Below are 13,974 nucleotides of genomic sequence, written 5' to 3'. Positions count from 1 at the left end.
TCCCAGGAAGACCTTGATGATCTTGTAACGCAGTTGCCTCCCCCTTTCTTACTTCTCGGGGATTTTAACGGACATAACACCCTGTGGGGTAGTGCTAACATCAACGGAAGGGGACGAGTCATAGAGCGTATGCTCAATGACAATGACCTTTCCCTTCTAAATACTGGAACAAACACCTTCTTCCATATGCCTACCCGTACTTTTTCTGCCATTGATCTCTCTATCTGCTCCCCTTCTCTACTCCCTTCACTCACCTGGGAAGTGGAGGAGAATCCATACGGAAGTGATCACTTCCCTGTGATAACCTTGTTACACAGTGGGAGACCGTGTCTTCCTTTTAGGTTACCACGGTGGAAGTTTGATCAGGCTGACTGGAATGCCTTCCAACATCAGGCAAATTTTGACCTCAGTACAGTCAGTCAGGAGCCTATCAATGACGCAGTAACGTACATCACAGAAATCATTGTCCACGCAGCTGCTAATGCTGTCCCAAAAACATCAGCCCGGTTTCCACCATTTCCCAAACCTTGGTGGAATTCACAATGCACAGCAGCAAAAAAGGCTCAAAACAAAGCGTGGGGGATATTTCGCCGATATCCTACCACGAACAACCTTATAGCCTTCAAACGTGCACGAGCCAAAGCACGCTACATCCGTCGTCAGAGCCAAAAGGAATCGTGGATCCGTTTTACATCATCTATTAACCAGTCTACCAACTCTAAGGTAGTCTGGGATAAAATCCGGAAAATGAAGGGAAAATATACATCCCACCCTTCTTCAATCTTAGATTATAATGGATGCGCTGTTGCAGATCCAACTGCAATAGCCAATGCTCTTGGGGAAACATTCTCTAACATCTCCGCAACATCCTCGTACTCCCCAGAGTTCCTGGTCCTGAAACATAAACTGGAAAGAGAAGCACTTAATTTTAAGTCCAAGGGCCTCTATCCCTACAACGGGGATTTTACTATTCAGGAACTGAAAAGAGCCCTCGCTCTTTCCAAAGCAAGTGCTGTTGGACCAGATGGCATCCATTATGACATGATTAAACATCTTTCACCAAAATCTATGGATTGTCTGCTCCTTCTGTATAACAGAATCTTTACTGAAGGGCAGTTTCCGGATTCCTGGAGAAAGGCAATCGTTCTTGCCTTCCCTAAGCCAGGAAAGGATCCAAAAGTCACCACCAACTATCGTCCTATTGCTCTGACTAGCTGTCTGTGCAAAATCCTGGAGAGAATGGTTAATTCTCGTTTAATATGGTACTTAGAATCAAATGACCTTCTCTCCAACATACAGTGCGGCTTCCGAAGGAACCGGTCCACTTTGGACCATCTTATTAGATTGGAAGCATCCATCCGGGATGCTTTCCTAAAACGTGAACACTTGGTGTCGGTGTTCTTTGACATGGAGAAAGCGTATGACACAACTTGGAGATTTGGCATCTTAAAAGATCTGCATAGCCTTGGCCTTAGGGGGCAACTCCCCATTTTTATTAAAAACTTTTTAGCCAATCGATCTTTCCAAGTTCGTGTGGGATCCTCACTCTCTCGTTCCTTCAGCCAAGAGGAGGGAGTACCACAAGGATCAGTATTAAGTGTCACGCTTTTTGCCATCAAAGTGAATTCCATCACAGAACAACTTCCTCCAACTGTAAACTGTGCCCTCTATGTTGATGACTTTAGCATATTTTGTCAGTCATGCAACATGAGGGTTATTGAAAGACAACTGCAGAAAGCTATTGATCGCCTCAACTCCTGGGCTCTTGCTAATGGCTTCAGGTTCTCGCCGGAGAAGACCGTTTGCGTACACTTTTGTCGTAAGCGTAATCTTCATCCTGAGCCTGAATTAAAGCTCGGACAAAATGTAATTCCAATAGCAGCGGACACAAAATTCTTGGGACTCGTATTCGATAAAAAGCTGACCTTTCTGGATCACATCCGTCAACTCCGCACAAAGTGCACAAGAGGGCTAAATATTCTGCGCTCTCTTTCCTCAACATCTTGGGGTGCGGATCGATGCACCCTACTACGCATCTATCGTGCACTTGTACGATCCAGACTGGATTACGGGTCCCTGGTATACAATTCGGCCAGAGACAGTGTACTTCGTTGGCTCGATCCTGTCCATCATCTGGCTCTCCGTACCGCTATTGGAGCATATCGCACATCTCCTGTCCAGAGCTTATACGTCGAAGCAAACGAACCGCCATTATTGCTTCGACGTAAGCAGTTGTCTCTAAACTACGCTCTAAAACTGAAATCCCTGCCAGACCACCCTACGTGGCTAACCGTTTTTGAGCCACGATGGGAAAATTTGTACAACACCCGTAAGACTGCCAATCGTCCTTTTGGTATTCGTGTCCAAGAGCTACTCAAAGAACTTAATATAAAGGTAGACAGGGTTGCCCAAACACCAAAGCAACCCCTTCCACCCTGGCATGCTCATGTCCCGGCATGTGACTTGTCCCTTCGAAATTGGGGAAAGTCGGACACTCCATCGTCTGTCTACCTGCAGCTTTTTTCAGCACACCGAGCTGAACATTCTGACTTCGCGCCAGTCTACACAGACGGGTCGAAGTCAGAATCATATGTGGGATCTGCTGCTGTCTTTACAGACAGCACTACATCGGAGCAGATTCCCTCTGAATGCAGCATATTTACTGCAGAGCTGCACGCTATAGAGTTAGCCTTGGATCACATTAGTGAATGCCAATACCAACGGTTCATTTTGTATACCGACGCTCTCAGCGTGTTACAGGCTTTAATATCTGTGAGATATAATTCTCATCCAGTTCTGTCTAGCATTCAGCAGAAGATTCACGTTCTCCATGAACGTGAATATGATATCCGCTTCTGCTGGATTCCTAGCCACATTGGGATTAGGGGAAATGATTTGGCTGACGCCGCAGCCAAATCAGCAATTCCCAATAATGACCACTGCCTGTTAGTCCCCTATACAGACTACAGGCAAATAATACATCAAAAGATACATTCCCAATGGCAGGATTCGTGGAATAGACAGACTGCGAATAAGTTATATCATATAAAACCTGTAATTGAACCGTGGCAGTCTAGTCTGCGCAGGAATCGTAAGGAGGAAGTTGTTCTTGCCCGGACCCGCATAGGACACAGTCATTTAACTCATTCGTTTTTGCTGAGGGCTGATGACCCTCCTATGTGTGTGTCCTGTGGCACAATCCTAACGATTAGACACCTTTTAATTGACTGTCCAGATTTTAGCAGCACCCGTTTTACCGCTTTTAGTCATCTGACTGAGCCTTATACACTCAGTCAGATTTTATCCGACAATGACAACGTGTCTGCTGTTTTTAGCTATTTTAAATCAATAAAAGTTTTTAATTGTATTTAAAATTTGTTATTGTTATCTCTTTATTGATTTAATTTTTATATATTTGTTATTATTTATCTGGACATGGTGACCTAACTAATTAGGTCACCGAGAATTTAAACTTTTAAATATTGCATAGTCTTGGCGCATTATGGCCACAGCTGCCAATGCGCCAATAAAAAACCAAAAACAAACAAAACAAACAAACAAACCTCCAATGTTCAAATATAGCATCATTTAAATTGAGATTTAAATAAATATAGATGACTTTATTGATTTTAATGCTTAATGCAGTTGTGTAGGGATTTTGTTTTTCTTTTGAAGGGACGAATATACTGTGCGTTCACTGCATTTAAACGTCTTATCCATTCAAGGGTGGAAAATGGCCGCTATGATTAAGCTTACAGAAATGGAGCGCATTTTTATTTTATTTATATATATATTTTTTTTTCGTTTAGGATGCAACAAAATCCAAGTTACGTATCTGAAGTCTTGTTCGAGGTACTGATGTCATTGCTCAGTATTCAGGACTGTACACATGCCTTAAACAAATAAGGATGCGTATTCTTCTGTGTTCGTGGTTATTATAAGGAAGTTATCTTTAGAATCATAAGAGCCCTTTACAGCTTCTTAAAAATAAACAATTTAACTTTCCAATCATATTAAATTGGATAATTTAACGATGCACTAAGAGAAGGTACCCACGTTATCCTATCAGTGATAATCAAATTATTACATATAGTCCACGTTATGTAATTCGATATCTAACAACAGAAAACAGAACTCCAACCGGGCGATGAATTATATTTCTAACTAGAAATTAAAACATAATCTTGAGAATGAGTTTTAACACCTACTCATTGACAGCATTACAACGTACAGGAAACATGTTATGAATCCATGCTCTAACTACCGAGTGGCAGTTTAATAATAGTGTATAAGCCAAACCCAAATCATGATACAATTGTCTATTGGCAAATCCAGCAATCTCACATAGTCTTATATCATATGTCCTTATTGTCTACAGGATGCGTGACTTTAGCGCAGAGCAATTAAGAGATCCAATTACATCAACCAAACTAATCATTAAAACATCGAAAATATGCCCCTAAATCTTTCCTGTCTTCATCAGTGGTCCCTTAACATGAACTAAGACCCTTGCTCTCAACGATTGTATTCGGAACGTCAACGTGAGGTACGATTGCAGAGAATACGAAGGTCGGAAGACTGAGGGGGGATGAAAAGAGAAAGTGAGAGTACTCTGTCATTATATCAGTAACCTTGTCAGACCTTCGTGTATAATACCTCATTACAAGTTCTGAGATGACAACAACTTATCTGTATCCGGTGATTTAGATAATAATGTTTTTATACATGTACTTATAAAATACAGACGTAATTTGTGCGATTTCGCTGTGTTAAAACAAGTAAGGGGACACACCTCTTATGTTCCTAATGTAAATGACCTGGCTTTCTATTTCGAATGGTCTGCAGAAACCAGAAATTTTAATACAAATGACATTATGGCATGGTACGTACGGAAATCGTTGTTTGGAAAAGAGCCAACATGCTTGTCGACTTAAACGACTTCATTTACTGTTAATTCTTCTTGAGTCTGTACAAGCTCGGGTGAATTCATTATGCTGCTTAAAACTGGACTGTCGAAGTAGAAAGTGACATCAATTTATACAGTTCATCAGATATAATACTTTTGATATTTTACTGTCGATTAGTAAAAATGAGGATGATGCTACAAATGAGGGTGTAAATTCTTCTAGCCACTTTGGGACCGTATTGGAGTATAATTTTTTAAATTATTCTACTTGATATCACCTCGAAATCTTTATTGTATATTGTACTCCAAGAAAGACGCAAGAGGAAGGGGGAAGATATTTATGGGACATGCATGCCCAATCGTAAAACAGAGCAGGCATTTTTTTTCAAATGATCACTAACTTTCTCCCTTAATTTGTTTATGATTCTAGTTTGGTCCGAATCCTGTCATTCTCGACCACCAGAAATAAATCTGCCGTTCTTGACCAATGAAACATTAATATTTGTTCCTTGTCTCCCTTGTTACGTAGGAACGGCTATCATTAAATGCACTCAAATACTCATCCAACTTTCTATATTTTTTCACATAGTGAGGAACGCTGCTTCGCTGAGTGGTGCAATTATTATCGGATTGGCTCAATACCGATATACTTTGATATCGACCAACCGCTGTAAGCTTAAAATTGCTAAGACGCAGGAATCCAGGACGTTCTTATTTCAGACCGATATTGCTCTGGTTTTAAGAAAGACAGATTTAGCTTGTTCTATTTCGAACAATTTCCTGGTCATCTAAACAACCTCAAAGGTAATGCGCTTGCTAAAACATATTAGCAATACTCACTGGGGTCGATTTCATTAGCATATTTAGCGAAGTCTGAACCGTCACGCTCGTCATGAATTAAGAAAGCATCCGTTTTAGTGGAATATCCGTTTATCTGAATTATATTATAATAGGGTTTACTTCAAGTGAATCAGGTACATTTATTTTCTAAGAAATGTGCTTGATTCAGCTTATGGATTGCAATCGCGAGGATAATTAAAATTGCTGCCCAATTAGATCAGCTGTATTTGCTACTGTACACACACATATATATATTTATAATTATTATTTTTTTAATTAGTGCGTCCCTTCACTTAATTTTAATGAATTACTCGACAAATAATCTGCTCAAATTTATGTCCGGATATCTAACGTGGGAAATAATAGCACATCAGAATATTGGAGACTAACTACCCCTTCCTCCCCAAAAAAATCACGACCACTTCCATTCGTTTTGAATTACTTCTTAACTTGATAAAAAGAACTGTTGGGCCACTGTCTCTTACTGCAATAAACGGGTATGGATTAGAAATGCTTAATCTAAATGTTGTTCTTGACCTGTCCCCGGATGAAATATTAGGCATTGCACATTTAAGTACACTGGCTCCAATGAGGTTCGAGGGCTCGTGGACAGTTACAGACTGCCAAATTCAAAATAATCAAATCAGAAAAGGCCAAGAGTTGATGAAGATTTTTTAGTAATCCGTGTAAATACACGTTCCTATAGCTATATTGATATTGGGACATCAAAATTGATAACAGAACTTCCATAAAAAATGAGACAACTTCACTAAGTGATGTTTTCTTGTTTATACCTGGTCTCTAAATTGCCTTTTTTTGAGGTACCTCCAGCAATACGATCATCTATAAACTTTGTTATCTAAACAGGAATATCACGAATTTCTCTCGAGAGCTTCTACCTTCTTGTACCAAAAAACTTCAAATATAACAACACGGATCTTCTTTTCATCTAGCAAAATACCGAGGATCTGTTTTAAACTGAAAATATATCTTAATGTAACACTTAATGGCGCATTAGATGTTCCTCAAAAGTGTGGTGCAGTTTTACTGTAGACCAGATGTGAGGGAAAACATTATGGATAAGTTAACCAACTTGGCTACAGGTGATTTATTGTAATATTCATTTAGCGAGTGTATAAAATTATTATAATTTGCTACTAAACATAGTACGTGTCTCTGTTTAAGAAGTTTATCACCAAAAGCACATATTGCAAAGTACTTAATCACAATAATTAAAAGTTAATTGTCCGTCGACATGAATCAATATCCTTTCTCCGTAAACTCCAGGCTTGTACATGGAATCAACTGGTAGGAAAAGGTCTCGGTGTTACCCGGAGTAAATCGCTGTTTGTCCAGAGAGCGTGTGTGTATGTTCAGCTTAACGTGTTCATGTGTATGCAAATGAATCCAAGGCAATAAATAACGTTGAGTATATAAATTATTGAACAGCGCCCTTCTTTTATTATCGTAGTGAGTGTTATTTGTCACGGTATGTTTAAAATGAAATATTTACTTTCCTCTTTTTGATTACAGATGGCGCCTTCATACCAAATCAAGAAACCGTCCGGAGGAACTGGATATTCCACACCCTGAGAAGAAAAGAATTTTATCAGGGATTAAGCAAAATATAAAACTACTTTTTACGTTCGATCTCAATAGTTTATGTATATATTTAACTGACTCGTTTACTTAAGATGATTTGTATTTGCATTTTGAGAATTCTAGTCTTCATTAAAGAGGCTTTATGACTAATTGTTTCGTATTAAAGAAAATAAAACATTTTTACACTTTGATTATTACTCATAAATGTCTGAATAATTGTCTACACCATAGAGTAAAGACCGATAAATGGAACCGGCTGAAATGCCCATGTAGAGCTCTTATACGATCATCAGATACATTTTCAAGGAGCTTGTTTATGCTATACGTTGAATTATATTCTGATTTTAATTCTGAAGTTATGGGAGCACTTTTATAAACTGATATAATTCCAAGTTCTAGTTTAAATGTGTATGAATGCAAGTACCTCGACAGAGACAGTATATTCATCAGTTTTATGACAGTTTCCATGAAATATTGTTTCCCTTAATAGAAAGAACCATCATCTCTACTTTTTAAGTCTTCCTATTTGTTCCCACACCCTCCAAAACTTTACGATGATACAGTGAAATACAAAAATCGCCTGTCAGTTTTTTTTTTAATTGATCCTTAAGTGATATACTCCAATTATTATAGGCACACGCCCTTGTGTTAATAAAAAGTGTTGTTTATACTGATGAACATTTTCAAGGAACTGGGACGAGTGCGGATGTTGCCTTCTCAAGAAATCTCGAAGATTTGGATAACTGGTTTCAGACAATTATGCTTTCAACTCTGAGAGAATATGCTTCAGATACCAACAGCATTGTTTCGCAATGAAATTTCATGTGTTAAAGTGACAACGCAGTGATAATTCCCAGTATCATGAGGTTAAGGTAGTCGTGTTGGGTAGTTCCGTTGTGCAATTCATCCATTTTCCTGAGCCACGAGCTGTTTCATCTATTGAGATTGCGGGAGCTGCTCGCTTCGCTCTGTAACTGAACAGAGATGGCGTGGTTTTATTGGGATTCTATGCTTCTATATATAGACTGCAAAATTGAAAGTCCCTTCTAAAAGTGTTCGCTCTTTGCATCAAAGTGATTAACTACTAACACTGCCCCTTGATATGTCTTAAGCGCCTCCGTAGCCAGGTGGGAAGGAGCAGCAGTGCATAGCACACGCTTCTTGATCAGACCGGGGTTCGAGCCCGTCACCATCAAATACGGAGGATGCGGAAAGGTCAGGGAATGACCACCGCATATTCACGGAGCAATATGGCCTTAGTTGCTAATGCTCCTTAAAACCAAATAACAAACAAACAAACATATGTCTTAATCAAGAGTTCACAAAAACTTTGTGATTATATGGAAGATGGCGAATGCACTGCGCAACCAGTAATAGTGTGGTCCCACACTGTTGTTGTGGGAGCACACTATCATTAGTTTCACACCATTGTCGTAGTAGCGACCATTGTTATAAACTAAGGTGACGGTGATTCTTGTCGCCACCTTGTTAAAAAAGTTGATCTTTATCATTTTGTTCTGCAACTTCAACAAATGTATAATTTTTCTGCTAATCTGCGTGTGACTAGCTTTAATTTGCTGCTTGCTAATCTGTCTACAGCCAGATTAGTAAGTAGCAAATACTAAGAGATTTTTATAATATATATTAGAATGATTAAATGTCTTTTATATATATATATATATATATATATATCTGATAATTAAAATAAATATGATATTTAAATAAAATCATCAGCCAGTAGTACGGCAATAATGCAGAGCGAAATGAAACGCAAAATAATATAAATAAACAAACAGGGAAGGGAAAGTAGAGATAATAGGACAAAAAGGTAGTCGATAATCCCCTATATAATTTAGTCAATTAAGTCATTAAACCCAATTAATAAAAAACGATATAAATTTAAATAATGCCAATTATAAATAATTTAGCGGTACCGCCCTTGAAGGTACCAGTTCCAAAAGACGTGAAATATCACCAAAAAAGGGTTAAAGAAACTACCAAAAAACTAAAATATCAAAATAATAGACTGACCATCATGCCCCATATCGACAGAGGACCACGAGGCCAATAAAGAATGGAGGGGTGGTTTGGTTCTTCGATATTTCTGCCTTTGCGATGATTTGTATGACGATTGAAATGCAGCGATTCCATGACCATTATTGGCCTCGTGGTCCTCTCTCGATATGGGGCATGGTCAGTCTATTATTTTGATATTTTAGTTTTTTGGTAGTTTCTTTAACCCTTTTTTGGTGATATTTCACGTCTTTTGGAACTGGTACCTTCAAGGGCGGTACCGCTAAATTATTTATAATTGGCATTATTTAAATTTATATCGTTTTTTATTAATTGGGTTTAATGACTTAATAGACTAAATTATATAGGGGATTATCGACTACCTTTTTGTCCTATTATCTCTACTTTCCCTTCCCTGTTTGTTTATTTATATTATTTTGCGTTTCATTTCGCTCTGCATTATTGCCGTACTACTGGCTGATGATTTTATTTAAATATCATATTTATTTTAATTATCAGATATAATTAGGCATCATGTGGAGGATGTGCATTTGCTGCCTCTAATGATAGCTACATAGCCATATTTATTTATTTTTATTACTTTTACCTAACTTTTACCTCACATAATATAAATGAGTGGTAGTAGTGGGTTGTTATGCTAAATAAGCAGCACCTGTGCCGCCATCTATTCTTTTCCTTTCTATTATATAAGCTGGTTAAGCTTGCATTATGTCAGTGGTGTGGCTCTGATCAAGAGTGCTGTCTGTTCTATAGATTATTTTTCGCTGCATAAGGACCACCGCCATGCAAATCCTCTGCATTGGTTGATCTATCGGAGAATGGAGGGGTGGTTTGGTTCTTCGATATTTCTGCCTTTGCGATGATTTGTATGACGATTGAAATGCAGCGATTCCATGACCATTATTGGCCTCGTGGTCCTCTGTCGATATGGGGCATGATGGTCAGTCTATTATTCTGATATTTTAGTTTTTTGGTAGTTTCTTTAACCCTTTTTTGGTGATATTTCACGTCTTTTGGAACTGGTACCTTCAAGGGCGGTACCGCTAAATTATTTATAATTGGCATTATTTAAATTTATATCGTTTTTTATTAATTGGGTTTAATGACTTAATTGACTAAATTATATAGGGGATTATCGACTACCTTTTTGTCCTATTATCTCTACTTTCCCTTCCCTGTTTGTTTATTTATATTATTTTGCGTTTCATTTCGCTCTGCAATATTGCCGTACTACTGGCTGATGATTTTATTTAAATATCATATTTATTTTAATTATCAGATATAATTAGGCATCATGTGGAGGATGTGCATTTGCTGCCTCTAATGATAGCTACATAGCCATATTTATTTATTTTTATTACTTTTACCTAACTTTTACCTCACATAATATATATATATATATAAAACCGTTGCAAGCTTAGAACTAAAAGAATTTAAGACGTTTACATCAGTGCGGAAAATTTCAGTTATCGTAACGAAATGCCTCCGAAAAGCGTTCCACTTTCAAAAAAGCATTACTGTTTAAATTATTAATGTTTAGAGAGATCAGAATTCAAACTCCGTTTGAGACTGGGGAAATTTGTAAAGGCCCCTTCAATAAAGGCTGTTGATTAGTTTATCTGAGACGGATGAAATATGATCTCTTCCCCATATAATTTTCCCGGATTTCGAGCCCGTGAAACATGAAAATCAGCCTCACACGTACAGACGGAATACCAATACAATAATAAAGAGCGTGCGAATTGGCTGAATGTAACCAAATTAGGCGATGCACCAGAAACTCCTGAAAGAACAAAAACATTCCTTTCTTCAGTTGTGTCGGTACTCTATAATTGTAACGTGGCCTTAATCAGTATAGGAATGCTCAATTTCAGAGTTAAAGACCTGGGTTTGCATCTACAATCACTTACGATGTTTCCAAACATTTGAAAACTTGGATAATTACAAGTTTAACCGCTTCAGAAATGGTATTAATATTCAAAATGGAAAGCGAAGTGATCTCTCTGAATTCACATTAGAAAGCTCACAGCCATTTTGTTTTTCTCGGATGTTGTAGCAGCTTTTACTTTTGTTTATGACCATTTACTTAAGCCGATAGAACTAACACTTTAGCCATCTGTGATTGCAGTGTCCTTTATTCATAGTTGGGGCGAATTTTCTCTTTCTTTGTGGCATATGCAGTATATTTAGTTAGTTTCCATAGTTTTGTATGTGTGGGAATTCATAAACGGCGTGTACAATGGCATGTGCATATTCTACTATTGTAAATTTGTTCATCTAACCAACTATTTGCAATATTTGAGGTTGTTGGCTTGTCTAACTTTAGCTATGTAAGTTGTTGGAATTTAGCTCAAATTATTGGAACTAATATTAAAATAAATCTTATGGGTCGCTGAGCTGAATTCCCATTGTCCTATCGTTCGGTCAAGAATGGGCCTTCTCTTCAATGCAATATGATGACACTTCACGGTCAGTACGAATGAGAAGAGAGGGTGGGTGAAAGCTTTAATAAAAATAAAAGAATGGAAGTTGCGAAATTGCGTTTAGTATCGTAATTGGAAGATAAAAACACAAAGACAGAAAGAAAGGGCCGCACTAGACTGTCCTTAAATTTAATTAGTCTTCTCTAAAGAAGACGCGAGTTATTTAAAGTTAATAAATTTAGATAGGCACTTTTCGGATGTTACATTTTGTAAGCATTGATGCCCTACGTCTAGCATTGTTCTTATTTCTGCAATTAAGCTCCCGAAAGGATTATAAATTTAGATCCTTTCCATATGTTCAATTAAAAGCTGCTTCTTTGAATGATCATGAAAGGACTTTTTTAATAAACAGAATTGGGTAGCCCTTTGTGGGCCACAACGATGAGGAAGTCTCAGCCATTCACTTTCTCCAGTAACTAAGGTAAAAAAAATAATAAGAGATATCGAACACGTACAGAAACATCCCATCAGAGATTTATGGAAGAATTCCTGTCGAAGAATCGAGCATTTATACACACGTCACGTGTTTCTTCTGCTTCGGATAGGTGGCGGAAGTTTACGAAGAATGGTTTTGAGATGAGCGATGGCTTATAAATTCTTCATGGTTCAGAGAACTCAAATAACTCCCATGGAGAAAAAAAAAAAATCCGGAGAAGTGTGATTATACCTTGCCAAATGCGAAGGGAATAAGCATTCCTCAAACCTAGACAAGAATATAAATCCGATATGTAATCCGGATTTAAAAGATACAGGAAGCTATTTCGAATTCAAAAACAAGATATATATCTAAGGTGGAGAGAACTACGAACAAGTTTTGCAGTTTCTTGAAAGGAAAACTGTACTGCAGCAGAATGATTAATGATACAGTCCAAGGAAAGACACCACTCTTTCTTATTGTGTGTGTGGAGAGAGAGAGAGAGAGAGAGAGGGGGGAAGGAAGGATTAACCACAGTTGGTTGGGGCAACAACTATTCACATATTCATAGAACTGGTTATACATTGATTTGAATCTTTATGTAAATTTTGTCCATGTTTCACTTTTTTTGGTCAGCGTATGACCAAATCTTTGCTTATCTTTCTTTTTTATTCATTCTTTATTGATTCTGACAGAAGATGACAAAAAGATGGTCATTTTTCCGAGAACTGTGACAGACACGATTGTCGATTCATCAGGAGTTTTTTTTTTTTTTTTTTCTTTTCCCTGAGAAATTTTCTTATTGTTATAGACTAGAATATCGAAATATGGCAGTTGCGCATGGTTATAGTAGTATACTAAATTTAAAATTAACCTGGCGTTTATCAAATCCAAATTTTAATATGTTTATCTGATGACCTGGATGGGGCCAAATGCAGAAAAAATAAAATCGTATACAAAAAGCCTGACTAATCTTTCTGAACATAGTCAGAGACTAACTAATTGACTGTGCGTTGGAAGACTTTTGTGACTATTGTGTCCCATAGTCGGCGCCCCTGCATGCGCGCGCACACACACACAGACACTAAGATCGGAAAACTTTCTGTATAAAATAATAATCATATCTATGAAGAAATGCAAGAAAAGACTTTTTCCCTCTTTTATTCTTAACCCCCTCTGTCTATTGTCACTATTTTTGATTACCTCTAAATGGAATTGGTTACTTCTAAACAGCTTAATCCAGGCATGGACGTAACAAATTCCAGTTTCATACGTAGAAAAGCTCCATACCTCAGGAAAGATGTTGAATAGCGGTTGTTAAATATATATGTTCGTAGATAAAACTTATCTTAACTTATGGTTTTTTTCATGGGTATGTTCATGACGGTCATGCCTTGCGTTGCTAAATTGAAGAATTTACGTATTGTGAAATATAGTTACTGGTAGAATAACGCTGTATTTCGCAAGGCGAGTGCATGTGTTGAGCAAATACTCTTTGTCATCTTGATAGGAGGTAAATGTGTTGGAAATTCTTTGGCTGAATCCCATTGAACGTATGTAGGATAAAAATACTGAAAAATGCTGGCATGCCCAATACTGTTGTAACAATGGACTTTGCACACTTCTTTGAAGAAATGGTGAAATACCATTCCTTCAAAAAATTAACGGAATATGTCCACCAGTTCGTTGTTATC

The 13,974-nt window shown here is 37.6% G+C and overlaps 1 long non-coding RNA gene across 1 annotated transcript in view; it reads left to right on the top strand.

Moving 5' to 3' along the window:
• Positions 1-7,477, top strand: part of LOC150084500 (uncharacterized) — a 125,141-nt gene extending 117,664 nt beyond the window's left edge. Inside the window, exon 2 of the long non-coding RNA XR_016547064.1 lies at positions 7,280-7,477. This is a non-coding gene — a long non-coding RNA (uncharacterized LOC150084500). The remainder of the gene's footprint in view (positions 1-7,279) is intronic.
• The last annotated feature ends 6,497 nt before the right edge of the window (positions 7,478-13,974 follow it).

Source organism: Mastigoproctus giganteus, chromosome 6 (genome assembly GCF_048544385.1).
Source record: "Mastigoproctus giganteus isolate SK-2022 chromosome 6, ASM4854438v1, whole genome shotgun sequence".
NCBI classification, from domain to species: Eukaryota; Metazoa; Arthropoda; class Arachnida; order Uropygi; family Thelyphonidae; genus Mastigoproctus; species Mastigoproctus giganteus.
The sequence above is the reverse complement of the archived record's forward strand: the minus strand, read 5'-3'. Positions and strand labels throughout refer to the sequence as shown.